At 35.7% G+C, this 14,482-nt stretch overlaps 1 protein-coding gene and 1 non-coding gene across 4 annotated transcripts in view; one reads left to right on the top strand and one right to left on the bottom strand.

The window, feature by feature from the left end:
* Positions 1-14,482, bottom strand: part of Mgat4c (MGAT4 family member C) — a 783,513-nt gene that overhangs the window by 12,179 nt on the left and 756,852 nt on the right. For all 3 annotated transcript variants that reach the window (XM_048804350.1, XM_048804344.1, XM_048804353.1), the window contains one exon: positions 4,828-4,899. The gene's annotated coding sequence lies outside the window, so the exon portion shown is untranslated. The remainder of the gene's footprint in view (positions 1-4,827; positions 4,900-14,482) is intronic.
* Positions 829-902, top strand: Trnaa-ugc. The gene has a single exon. It is a non-coding gene; the product is annotated as a tRNA-Ala (tRNA).

Raw genomic sequence — 14,482 nt, 5'->3', positions numbered from 1 at the left:
AATGTTTCTTGAGGACATAGAAAACAAATGTGAAGACACTTCCATTGAGAAAATTTGGGAACAATGATTATTAAAAAATATGACTATGATTGATAGTAAAATACTGAATAAATATAAATTCATGATGAAATGGTGATAATGCTAAAAAGAGAAATGAAAAATAGGAAACTTCATTTGCCACAGTGAAGGTAATATCTGCCTGTCTTCTGACCTTCAAAATTGGAAATTAAAAATATTAATGTTCTACCCTGCATTTCTAAGAGAACAATGTTTATCCCTAATGATGATGGATATTTTCAAATATTGACCAATGGTCAACACAGGGCATTATACCTGAAAGAAAGGAAAGCAAACACATAAGCAAGCTGCTTGATTTCTCTAGTGTAGTGCAAGGAGGCAGTTTCCAAAAGGTAGGTTAGGGAGAGTAATCCAAACAGAAGCCAGAGATCCTGCTGACTTGAGACAGAGATGAGTTTAGGGAGAGAATGGTATTTAGAATGTGAAGGGCAGAATATTTAGTGGGAGGAACTTAAATAAAAGAGGCAGAATTCTGCAGAAGGCCTCTTTATCCTCAACACTGTCATGTGTGTGATGAAATTACATAATGCTAGAGACAGAACCATGAAAAAGCAGCAGGCCTCAGAAGTTCTTGAAGCCTAAACAGGGTTGGCAATAATATGGTTACCTATCAGCCAAGTTCACTAGCTGCACAGATCTGAGGAATAGTGGGACATTAAGAATAGTCCAGATGCTTATCATTCTAATATTGGGGTGGAATTAGTTGTTTCAGGACTATTCTAACATATGCTTAAAAGCTAACATCAGGGCTGGGGATGTAGCTCAGTTGGTAGAGTGCTTGCCTTGCATGCACAAGGCCCTGGGTTCAATCCCCAGCACCACAAGGGAAAAAAAAAAGCTAGCATCAGATGATCCGGTAAGACTCAGTCCATGTCACTAGAAAGCATAGTACTCTTGCCAGCCTGGTGGTGCACACCTGTAACTCCAGTGACTGAGAAGGCTGAGGTAGGAGGATCCTAAGTTTGAGGTCAGCAACCAAACAAGACCCTGTCTCAAAATTTAAAAAATGAAAAAATAAAAATGAACTGGGCATGTAGCTTAGTGGTAAAACTCCTCTGGGTTCAATCCTCAGTACAAAAACAAAAAACAAACAAACAAAAATTACAGCACTCTTTACACTATATAAAATCATTGGAACTTAAGAATATAAATTCAAAATATTTAGAATTCACCCAGGGGATGTAAATTACCAGGTATGTAAAGGACAATATATATAATCCATAGCTACAATAAAACCATTCAAAAAAATCAACAAATGACAGAATTAAAATAAAATGATAGAATTAAACTTAAAAGAAGATAGTATTAAAACTATTATCATTATCATGTCCTTAATCCCCTAGGATTAAGATGTAGTAAAACAAAAATTGTAGTTATCATGAGCCATCCATGGGCTGTGTGTGTGAACTATGCACATAGTAGCCATGTGAGGGGACAGGCCTGGCGATGGCTGGGCTGTGTGATGCAAGTGTGACTTCTCTTTAGCTCTGCCTGTGATCCCACACAGCACCTGAGATGGGTGTGACTTGCCAAGATGTCAATCAATATGCTGACCACAAGACATTAGGAAGCAGGACTCCACCCTTGAAACCTTATCCCCTGCCTTATTTGGTGAAGAACATTCTATCTAAACTCCTTTGTGAGTTCCCATATAAAAATAAAGAGATTCTGGGTGCAGGCTCTCTTTTCCAGAGCTCTTTCCAGTGTGAAAGCTGACCCTTAAGGTCACTGAGCTGTCCCTCCCTAGGTATAAAAATTACTTCTGTGCCCAGTGCTTTTTCGCTGCTTTCTTAGCTTAATGTCATAGCCAGCTCTTTTAAATCCAGTTTATCTCATCAGTGCGGGTTGTTGGCAAGAACAGAGAAATGAAGGATATTAAAAACTTGAGCTTATAAAATGAAAAACACATAATATCTAAAAAGCCAATATACTTGCTAGTATTAAGTACAAATAAGGAAGAGCAGGTGTAAAGATGAACTATTGAAGATACAGCGGTGGAAATAATACAAAATTAAGCAAAGAGAGAGAGGGGAAAAAAATCCCATCAAAGAGCTCCAAAATTCCTGATCCACAAAACCAATGAGACAATAAATGTTTTCAGCCACTCAAGTTTTAAAGTAGTATCTTAGGCAACAATAGATAACTTTATATGGCTGTCTATGGCAAATTTGCTTTAAGTATAAAGATGCCAGGTAAGTTAATAATAGAGGAAAAGGAAAAGATACAGTGTGCAAGTATTAATCAAACAAAGCTAGAGTGATATATTAATAACATCAACAGTAAACATTTAATAGTAGACGAAGGCATCAATTGTCAAAGGGACCATAACTATCCTAAATGTGCAAGAACCAAACATGAGTTTCAAAATAAATGAAGCAAAAACTGTTAAGTGAAAGGAGAAATACATTCAAATTTGACTGAGAGATTTCAGTATTTAACCCTCAGTAACTGACTGAATATCAGTAAATAGAATATCAGTAACTATAGATGATACCTACAACACTGTCAAATAAATTGATCAAATTGACCTTCATAGAACATTCTACCCAGCAAGAGCAGAATACAAATTCTTTTCAGATGCATGGAGAACATTTGTCAAGACAGAATAGTTTGGGCCATAAAACATGGCGTTGAAATTCTATACAAAATATGTTCACTGACAACCAAGAGAAGTTTATTAGAAAGATGTAGACAAATTCCAAGTTCTTGAAAAGTAAACAACACACTATTAAACATCCCACATGTCCAAGAATATTTCAAAGAAGATATTAGAAAAAATATTGAACCAAATAAAATTGAAACACATAACATAAAATGTGTGCGAGGCAGGTAGCGAAAGGCTTGAAGAGAAATTTATAACATTAAATGCTTTCATAGAGAAGAAGAAATGTCTAAGATAACTTATCTGGCTTACCAGAATTTCTCATTTCTCAAGAAATGTGAAAAACAAGGGCAAACTAATCCCAATGTAAGCTTTCGAAAAAGGAAATCAGGCCAAAGGTAAGCAGAAAAAAAGATAAAACTTAAAGTCAAAGACTAAGACAAGCAACGATAAAACTAGAGGAATCAATTACTAATATCAGGAATAAAACAATTATCATAAAAAATTCTACAGATATTAAACAATACAAGAGTATTTTGAAAAATAAAAATGGTAACATAGGTAAATTCCTTGAAATACAGAAATCATTAGAGTCCATATAATATAATAATATTAAATATAATAATCCTATATCTATTTAATAAATTGTAATTGTAGTAAAAACACCTCAAAAACTCCACGTCCATATGGTTTCATGAATAAATTGTCCCAAATATTTTTAAAGAAAAACAATGATACAAATAATACACAAAATCTTACAGACAATAGAAGAGGAATAAATAATTCCTTCTCTATGGATCTAGCAAAGCATTTTTATTTCATGATATTTTAGGTCATTTTATGAATAATTTATTCAAATAGAAAATGATAGTGAAAACTTTATTAGAAATATTAGTAAGAATTTAAAGACAGCTAACACAAACATTATTGAAATTTTCCAGTAGGTTCTTGTTTACCATTACCCTGGATTATTCTTATACTTATTACACTCAACACAATAAGAATTTGATGGCTCTTAATTTTGTTGAAGAGAAGACAACCTTATCTGACTCATAATTGCTATACTTTTCATTATTAGGTTTGGATACAGTAAGTTCATTTTTATATCATCTATTTCCCTCCAGTCCTTTTTTGTTTACATACCTGCTGCAGCATTGTGTGCTAACAATCTTATCAAGCAAATTTTGGTGCATAAAAGATGAATGAATACTGTTCCATATCTTTTAGCAAAATAGGGCAGTTAGGTTCTTTTCACAGAACAGTAAGATGAAGTTCTCCCTGCTAAATGATATTATAAATGAAAATATTTTATTTTTTTTCTTAAACATATATTGTTCACTCAGCTGTTAATCTAAGATATTGTTATACTGATGCATTTTTATTATTTTTTTTTAAAGTGCTGCTGTCTCTTTGTGTTAAAGGTTTTCTTTTTAGCCAACTTTAGTCAGATGTCTCTATCCCTACTAGCTCCCATCCTTTGTCATGTCTGCCAGGGGTAAGTTTACCAAGAATCCTGTCTAGTCAGTTCATCCAAAATGCCCCCATCCCTGCCTCCATATCTGATGGTCCTCACTATTTAATTAAGTTCATCATCCACCATCAGCCTCCAGGCATTATCTGATCATTCCAGCCTGTCTTCAGAATTTGTTAGGTTCCTTTATCAATTGCCTTGTTAGTCATCTTCCATCCATTGATTCACATCCTGATCCTTGGTGATAAATTCATACTTTCCCTTGTTATGTTCAGATTCTCTCAGAAGCCACAATGGGAGTTGAAATTCTAAAGTCCAAGTGACAGAAGGGCTAGAGTAGAAAGGAAAAGGTTCTGGCAGAATAGAGGAATGGGGCAATGAGGAGCTTGAACAAATTAATATCAAATGATTTAAAGGAGCTGAAGGGAAGTTTAGAAAGGTTAAATGGAGAAATGGAAGTACCAGGAGTTGTGTTCAGAGTTTTTTCTCCTGGACCGCAAAATCCCAAGGCCCTTGGATAGTCTACCCTAACGTATTGAAATTCATGGCAACTATCATAAATACTGTTTTCTTAAACAATTTCGGTGCTGTGACTTGTGATCCAATGACTAGGATCTGTCATTGGATCCCTGGACTTCTCACACAGGACCCCAAATACAAACTTTAGATCCTTTACCTTTACTCCTGGCTGATTGACGGGGGATCCATTGATGGTTTCAACTTCTGAGCCAGTTCTTCCGATGACAGTCTGTTAAGGAACAGTAAGAACAGATTTTGATTCTTAAGATTCAGAGTATTCTATATGAGCCATGTTAGAGCCACAGACAAACCAGGTTGTTATAGTCCTGGGCTTCTCAGTTATAAGAAGTTGGGTTGAAGTCCATTAGTTTGAAAGGTACCTGCTGGGTTGGAAGTCTGTCTTCCTGGCTCTTTTCTTTCAAGTGGCAAGTTGCTTCCTCATTTCCCAGCCTAGAAAATTGCCCATCTCTCTATGGGGTCTCTCTGTTCTCTCTTTTTGATCCTCTTTCTCCTGTGGTAACTTCTCAGTCAACTAAAACCCCTTTCTCAAACCCCTGCTGACTACATACTCCACCAACTCTGTTCACTCCTTTCTTCTGGAAATGATTTTTCTGAGGATAAAGGGGAACTTCAGCTGTTCTTGGGGAACAGAAGGTCTCCCCCAACTGGATCCTCTAAACTCTCTTCCTTCTTACTGCCTCATCTACTTCTTCCTCATTTTAACTCCTTTAATCTTCCTTCAGTTCCTTGAATTATTTGGTACTTTTCTCTTCAAACCTCTTTTTCCTCCATTCCTCATCCTGCCAGAACTTTTTCCTTCTTATTTCAGGCCTTAGTCACTTGAACTTTAGAATTTCCATTCCCATTGTGCTTCTGAGAGACTCAAGGACCCTCGAAAGCAATCGTATGAGGTTGAGAAGGAAAAATAAAGATAATTGAAAATTAAATAAATATTTAATCCAGATATAGTCATATCCTCCCAAAGATAACCTATCTGGGCAAAGAAGGTCTTAGTTCTCCTCCACAAAAATTGGTAAAAAGCTTTTACCCTCATATAGAGGAAGTAATCTTAATTTGTCACAGCTCTTAGACAAACAAATTGGGTAAAATATAATGTGAGCAGTGAGAAGAGTTTATTATGGTATTGTCTGACTGAAGGCTAAATTTTATAAAGAAATTTGGAAAATTTCTGTTTACAATTGTCTGTTTATAATTGTATGGCTCCCCCAGCTTCTGTGGCTCCTGTGTTCTTGGAGTCCCTTGGCTTGTAGCTGAATCTTTGCAGGCTCTGCTTCTGGTACCATCTGTCCATTACATTACAGACATGCAGAACATATATATATATATTCTATATATTCTATATTATATTATATATAGTTATATATAATATAAAATATATATATTTATTTATTTATCTATCTATCTCTGGATGGTATTACCAAGTTACTGTGTAAAATCCCATAAAGGATTACTGTTCCAATTGGCTTAAAGATAGATGAGGGCTTATTTAAGCTAAATATTCCAAGAACTCCTAGACATATAGAAACTAACTCAAATGCTTTTCAAGTTCAATGAGTTGACAATATCTTTGGTAATTAAGACTATTTTAATGTTGTTAGTTTAATAAAAGGAGCCAAGAAATGTTAATGTTATGCTGATAACACAAAAAGCATGGCTCCTTTTATTAAACTATCAGCATAACATGAACATTTCTTTTACTTGAGTTTACTTGTTGAATAAGATGTCTATAAAATGTTTATGATTATAAAAATTATAAAATCAAACTTACAAGATGCAGTAAAAAAGAATTGTTTGATGTCAGTTATTTATATAAAAAATAAGTATATCAAAGACAGCAATAAAACCAAAACAAATTATTTACCTTTTCAGCTTTTGCTTTTGGAATCCTAGGCTAACATGCTTGTAATCTAAAAACAGTTAACAGGAAAATAACTTGAGATAATGGATAGCTTTGTTTGATGTTTGCTGAAAAACAGCTTCCAAAATCTTTTTGGAAATTTGCATTTTAAAAGTTATGCTAAGCTAAATTAAGTAACAGATATTTAAATATCTAGACTATTTTAAGCAAGAGAAGTTATTGAAACATCCATTTAAAAGTTTAAATTTATATAGTTTTGGCCTCTTCTTTTTACAGAGAGATTAAAAGTGTTTGGGTCTGTTCATAAACATGTTATTTTTGACACAGGAAAAATTACAGTATAAGGGAGAATAACTCTGGGGCTGGGGATGTGGCTCAAGCATTAGCGCACTCGCCTGGCATGCGTGCGGCCTGGGTTCGCTCCTCAGCACCACATACAAACAAAAAAATATTGTGTCTGCTGAAAGCTAAAAAAATAAATATTAAAATTCTCTCTCTCTCTCTTTAAAAAAAAGGGAGAATAACTCAATCAGAAATAGTGAAATAGTATATTCATAAAATTTGCTAGTGTGCTAAAGAATGTTAATGAAAAAAACACAATTCACAATCAACTACTCCCTAGTTTGCTGTTAAAATAAAAATTAATAATGGCTAAAAATTATGTTCAAATCAAGCAATGAAAACTACTAGAATTAATAAAGATAAAAATCCTTTTTTGTAGAGTGTGCAAGAAAAGTTGGACATATACAATAAATAAAAGTATACAAGGAATATAAAATGTATTTTTGTTAAGGGAAAAAGAGAATAAATTATTTCTAAAATAAAATGGGTGTTTCAGAATGAGAAAAAGGAAAACAGTAGGACAAAGAAAATGGCTACAAGAAGTTACAAGAAGTTTGCAGAAAAATAATTTTATTTGTGGTCAACTAGGTAAAATTGACTGAATTTGCCCATAATGTTGTTATTTCTTATTTTCTTTCTTCTTTTAAGGATCACAACACTGTATTAATGCAAAACTAGAATTTGTTTTAGGGGTTGTCTTTCTCTATGCAAAAATGAAAAGATTTTCTTGAATTATCATCCTGTTGTTTTAATTTTTTTTTCCTGGTACCTGGAATTGAACCCAGGGGTGCTTTACCACTGACCTACATCCTCAGCATCCCCAGCCCTCTTTCTTTTCATTTTGTATTTTGAGACAGTATCTCGCCAAGTTGTTTAGGGCCTTGCTTAAATTGGTGAGGCAGGCCCTGAACTTGTGATCCTCCTGCCTCAATTGCTGAGCTTACAGGTTTGTGCTATATAAGGCAGGGCAATCTTTCTCTTAAGAAAAATTTGTAAAAGTTTTTCTTTACCTTTTAAGTAATCTTTCTAAGACAATAGAATTTGGAGTCCTCTCAGAATAACTTCCTTTACATTAATGTTTTTCATATCCTTGATTCCTTAAGAGAACTGAAATTTTTTCACTTCTAAAAGCACAAAAATATTTTACATTTTTGACAACATTCCCTTCTCAAATCAAGTCTTAAATAAAATCTTATTCTCAAACTGATCTTGAGCCTTCCCAAAAAGTCAGGGAAAAAATCAAAGGATTGTTATTTCATAGTATGAAAGAGACATTAAAAATTTTTTTTTTTTGGTTTGCATTGCATAAGAAAACACTGCCAAATAAAAAGAGATACTTTAAAATTTCCTAGGTAACATTTGTATAAATATTATTACAAAAGAAATTTAGAAATTGTATGAAATTCCAAGTAATGTGTCAATATCCTGGATGTCTACTACATATCCTGTTGTAACGTCACCAGTCATAATTTCAATTATTACTTAGTGTTGTATGCAAACACGTGAACAAATTTGTTAAGCAAATTCCCTTATTGATTATATTATAATGATAATTTTAAGGCTTGGTCATTCAGATATAGTTATTGTTTGACTCTGTTCCTTCTCAAAAAACATTTTCAATTTGTTACAGCTCAGAATGCTTCCTATTGGCATTGTGATTAACTTTAAGAGCATACCCCTGAACTGAGTAAGGATTTCCAGAACCAAATGGAGAAACCTATTGGTTTGTAAAATTACTAAATAAGTGGAAAAAGATTTACTTGGGACTATGGTTTAGTTTGAAACTTTACTGGTTCTTTAATGTTGTATTTTCTGAATTTAAGGAACTCCTTTCCTTGTTCTCTTTCCATTTGTACTTATAACAATTAGTAGATCATACTTTTTGAATACAAATGAAATATCCTTTCTCACTGACTGATCCCTCTACAAGGGAAAACAGTAAGCATTCTTACTTTCATGACAATACGGTTATTTGTGTAAGTTCAATAGAAACCTTTTCTCCTTATAACAGGATAAAATTGGAAATAATGATCATATTTTTGAGGCTTTGATTATGATGTCATATTTGAGAATGATTTGCATAGGACTTGATATAAAGAATGAAAGTTGACTTCATGGGGCCAAATTTTACAAGGTTCTCTTGGAAAGACTGCCCAATAAGAGGCATAGAGTTTCCCCAGCCTTATAGGTGAGTAAGGAAATTCTCTGCTGTGCAAGTTGGGAACCCTATGATATTTTGGGGAACCTAAGAAGAGAGTTACTGCAAATTAAATCTGACGGTAAGTTTCTGATTTGCCCTCCTAGCTTCAAAAAGAGAATTATAGTTATACATAGTAGTTGTGTTCATCCCTACAAAATCTTATGTGTGTGGAATTTGATTTCAGTTCCTGTCCTCTCCTCCGACCCTCCCCATTCTCTTTCACTTACTGATGTTTCTTTTGCCCATGTATTAATTTTGATTGGGTCTTTCTGCTCATACATAAAGGTGAAATTCTCTGTGATATATTTATTTTTACACATAGAATAATTTTTTTAAATTACATATTTCCTCCTCTTTCTCATCCATCCTTCCTCCCTCTCAACCTTCTTCTAGTCTAGAAACCATTCACTTGCCTTCCCTATTAAGTAAAATCTGTGTTTTCTATATTAATTTTTAAATTTTCATCAAAATTCCTCTTATGAAATTTATAACTACACACACTCAACAGAAAATATCTCTACTAACAAAGTCTCAAAAGATGGTTCAGTTGGTCTTTAATGAACAGAAGGCAACCCAACAAGAAGAGACTTAGGTTGTTCAAAGGAAAGAAAAAATATTTCCTCTTTTCATAATCAAGACAAGGGATTGTTAAATATTGTGTCTGTGATGATGAACATTAAGTGTCAACTTTAATATGTTGCTGGATTCTTAGGCAATTGATAAAGAATTATTTTGGTGCATCTGTGAGGGTATTTCTATCAACTTGTGTGTTGACAGACGGAGTGAGGAAGCTTCCACTCTCAGTGTGAGTCATCTCAAGGCCCAGAGTGAACAAACCGGCAGAGGAAAAGTTAATTCATCTTCTCTTTCTTTTGTAGCTAAGACACCCTTCTTCTCCTACCCCTTGGAATCAGAATTCAAGGCTTTTTGGCTTTTGGACTTTTAGAGTTGCAGCAGTGTCTTCTCAGGTTCTGAGGCTTTCTAATTTGGATTATTCCACACTATGGATTCCCTAGTGCTTTCAGATGGCCCACTGTGGGACTTCTCAGCTTCATAATTGCCCTAGTAAATCCCTTCTCATATTCCTGTCAATAATCACCTATATGTAGATCCATATGTGGATCTAGATCATCTTTCTCTTATAGGTTCTGTCTCTGGAGACCCCTGACATAGAGTTTCATACCAGAAGGAGTTAAGCCTTAAGCAAGCTAAGTGTGTGTTCTACTTCAAATAATATAGAGAAAACTGACAGTCTATTCTTAAATTGTTTATAGAGCTATGCAAAATGGAGCCATCTCCCTGTATTGGATAGTCCTAATCAAACATTTGTAAGAGGCAACCATGTTAGTGACTATGTTTAGGAAACTTTTGAATATTTGTGGGAAACAGAGAATGTAATAATGTTGGTTGCTGTTAATGTCACTGGACAAAGGATGAGCCCAGGGATTCAAATTCCCAGATCCAGTTTGATATAAGTAGCTCACATCTTCTGAATGTGTCCTAAGGGAAAATCTTTTCTACCAGCTGCAGGGTTGAAAGCAAAAATAAGTTCTCATCATAGGACTGGCTGAACTACAATGGAAGTTGCACTCTCATCCTTGAAGGATGTGTACTATATTAAAATGAGAGCAAGGATTGAGAGAGAATGTGATTCAGTAAGTTAGGATGGGGATGATTGGGAATATCACAATGATGTTGGAAACACTGAACTCCTAAATTTTTTTGAGATTATTTTATTTTTTATTTTTTTTGCTAGCAGTAGAAGTGGCCTCTTTATCCCCAGCTGCAGCTGTTCTCTTTCCCTCAGTGTTATTGACTTTTCCACCTCTGCCCAAGGGGATTAGTGGTGTATTGGTTAAGGAAACATAATGGCTTCCCAGGGGGCAGCTGTCAGGTAGAGCAGTTTGCTATTCTCATGACCCACTCTCACTACCCATAGTTAGTTTCAGACCCATAACTAGACTCAAGTCCCAGAAGGCCTTTAAAGATTTGGTATAGAGTGTGACCCAGGATGAAGTGCGCTACACTCCAAAAGAACTACTTGAATTTTCTATTTTACACAAGCAGAAATCCAGGGACACATGTGTGTATATAGATATCAAGGATGTGGAAAAACAGTGCAAGGGACATAAAGTTGGATCAGACTGGACTTAGATGGGCCACCTAAGCAGAGAGTCTACATTTAATATTGCAGCACAGTGAGTTAGAAAGGTGGCTAACAGTTTGTTTGGCTGACGGCAACAAGGATCAAAGCACACCATAAATGTGATAGAGATGCCTAATCTCCCTTGGTTTATTAAAGTACTCAGAAGTTTATAGAGATTGAAATATTAAAGTGAATTTACTACATAAAAATCATCTGCATAGGGAGGATTCATAAGGTATACCTTTCACTAATACTCTGAGAAACAGATTTATGAAGGGGACAGGCAGCATCCTTGAGGAACTTTATTTTTGTTCTTCTTTATAGTCCAGAGGTTATAGTGGGAATTAGTCACTAAATTGTAAGTTTTACATGCAATGGGGATAATTAAATCCAAAGGTAGCAGGGACCACGTAGTGACACTCAATCACCAAAGGTAAGGTATACACAGTTATCATAATGAACAACAGAAATAAAGCAACAATTATACTAATCTGACACATCTAGACCTGCGATATTGACTAGTTCATCATGGTATTTCAAGAAAGGAAATAGAAAGATTATCAAATTTTTACTTGATCTGTATAACCAAAAAGTTTCCAGGACAATTAAACAAGCTTCTAATTCTTTCTAATCATAAAAAAATAGAGGCTCATGGCCTTTCAATTTCTAGACTTGAGCCAGTTTAAAAAACCCAGACTCCCTTAAATGAAGGGGAGGTTGGGTACCCCTGAGAAGCAACTCCAGTACCGAACCAAAATATGTATACTGTCATCTCTTCCCAAGCTTTCCCCAAAGGAACCTATGGCCTTTTACTAGGTTAACTTTGCACTGGGACAAAATAATCAGACCTTTCAGGGACTACTAATACTGACTTGAATGGGTACTGATTCTAGGAGACAGCAGATATCACCTTGGCTCACCAATCATAGTAGGTTCTTTATAAAAGGAAGGTGATAAATGGGGTTTGTTACAGTTTAGATCTGAGATGTCTTCTAAAAGCTCATGTGTGAGACAATGCAAGAATGTTTGGAGGTGAAATGATTGGTTTAAAAGCCTTAACCTAATCAGTACATTAACAACTTAAATGATTTAGTTGAGTGGTGGTTACTGTAGGTAGGTAGGGTATGGCTGGAGGAGGTCAGTCACTGAGGACATGCCTTTGGGGTTTATATTTTGCACCTGATGAGCAGAGGTCTCTTCCTGCTTCCTGGTTCCCATGTCCTTAGGTGCTTTCTTCCACATCTTTTGACCATAAGATTGTACTATGGACCGAGACATCTGAAACCATGGGCTTCAAATTAACTTTTCCTCCTCCAAAAATTATGCTTGCCAGGTATTTTGGTCCCTGAAGCAAAAAGCTGACTAATAGAATTTTAGGTCAAGTCTGAATGCATCACATGAGTCCTGGAATACACACTGGGATTATTTCCCCAGTTGTTGAATGTACAACTGAAATATAAACAGCTGGAAAGATTGCCATGTTGGTTGCCCAATCTGAGGAATGAGGATATTGTAGTGAGAAATGACAAATAGATGCATTAGAACTGCCTGGGTCCACGAAAAGAATATCTCAAAAGGAAATATCAATTTTCCAGAGAGACGTCATAGATTAGTACAACCACCAAGGACTTGAAAAATACAAGGGTAGTGATACCAAAATTTCATTTAATGCTCCTATCTGGCCTATAGAAAAACCCAAAACAAAACCACAGACAGATGGATCCAGAAGAACAACAGTGGATTTTTTTTTAAAAGTAATCAAATGCATGACCCCAACTCCAGCTGTTGTACCAAACATGGTTTCAATGCTTGAGAAAATTAACATATCCCTTGGTACCTGGTATGAAGGTATTGAGAGGGCAAATGCCTTATTCTCCATACTTACCCATGAAGCCCACGAGAAGTAGTTTGCTCTGAGTCAGCAAAGTAAGCGATACATTTGCCCTGTCCTACCTACAATAATTCTTAGTAATATGTCATAAATGACCGCTCAATGCTCTTGATCATCTTTTCACTTACACAATATCACATTGGTCCATTACACTGATGATATTGAAGCCAGAATTAGACAGGCAGTCAGGGTAGATAGGTAAATCAAGTCAGGTCGGATCAAGGAGGCCAATTTTAAGTCTGTCTGGGAAGTTGGAGACTGTCCCCTGAGACAAGTTAATTCCTTCAGAGCCCTTCCTCCACCCTTATCAAGCACCTGCCCCTGCTCCAATCTATTACCAAGGTAACCTGTCCCAGGAATTGCTGCTCCCTGTAGGGAGCTATAAGGTTGTTAATGTGTCCTTGGCTACTGCATCCTGCCCTTCCCCCTTCAGCCCACCTGTTTCCCACCTTTTGGCCATTCCTCCAAGCTCCTGGGCTTAGTCACTTATGCAGGAAGGAGAAAGATAAGGGGGAAAAGGCAGGAGAACCAAGGAGCCTAGGACACACAAAAAGGGCAGAACACCTTGCTTCTCCTGGTACCAGGATACCAGCTCTGGCCCCCTTCTCCCTCCAGGGAGAAGTCTAGGTTACCCCTTTTAAAATAAACCCAGCTTTATATGCTTGCCTCGGCGTGCTTCTCTAATGTTCAAACTTCAACATGTGGGGAAGCAGGACTGGTCACCGATAACTGGTGGTATCAATATTATGCTAACTGGATATGATAACCTGGAACTTGTATCAGGTTTTCCTGATCCTGAGGCTGTTATAATTGCACTAATCAATCTATAGAAACCTGAATTATTCCTGTCTTTGTTTACATTCTAGAAATTGTTCCAGCAATTTCTTTCTAGTGATTCTTTACCAGTTTTATTTTATTTTATTTTTTGTGTGTGAGATTTCACTCACACACATGAAGTGATAAATGTTCAGTTGAGGAAAGGAAGGACCTTTGTAGATCTTTGAAGCTTTCCCTCTGTGTGCTCCTCTCTGCAGTTGTATTCTCCATATAGCTTTCTTCTCTCTGGCATCTGCCTGTGAATTCCAGCCACCAATGAATACCCAAATTTCAACTATTTTTCCTCAACTCAGGCACATTGCCATTTGAGCTCCCTTTCCTTGAGTCACAGCCTAGACACTCTAGGCATGAAGCTGTTCACAATCACCATATTGTTTTTCCTTCATCAGAAATGGTTGTCTGATTTGCTGAAAACTATTGATTCGTATATATAGTCTAGTTTTTTAATTGTTTAAGGAGAGAGGCAAACCTGGTACTTGTTTCTCAATCATGATCAGTAGCACTTTCTTGCATATAT

Source organism: Marmota marmota, unplaced genomic scaffold (assembly GCF_001458135.2).
Source record: "Marmota marmota marmota unplaced genomic scaffold, marMar, whole genome shotgun sequence".
NCBI lineage: Eukaryota > Metazoa > Chordata > Mammalia > Rodentia > Sciuridae > Marmota > Marmota marmota.
The sequence above is the reverse complement of the archived record's forward strand: the minus strand, read 5'-3'. Positions and strand labels throughout refer to the sequence as shown.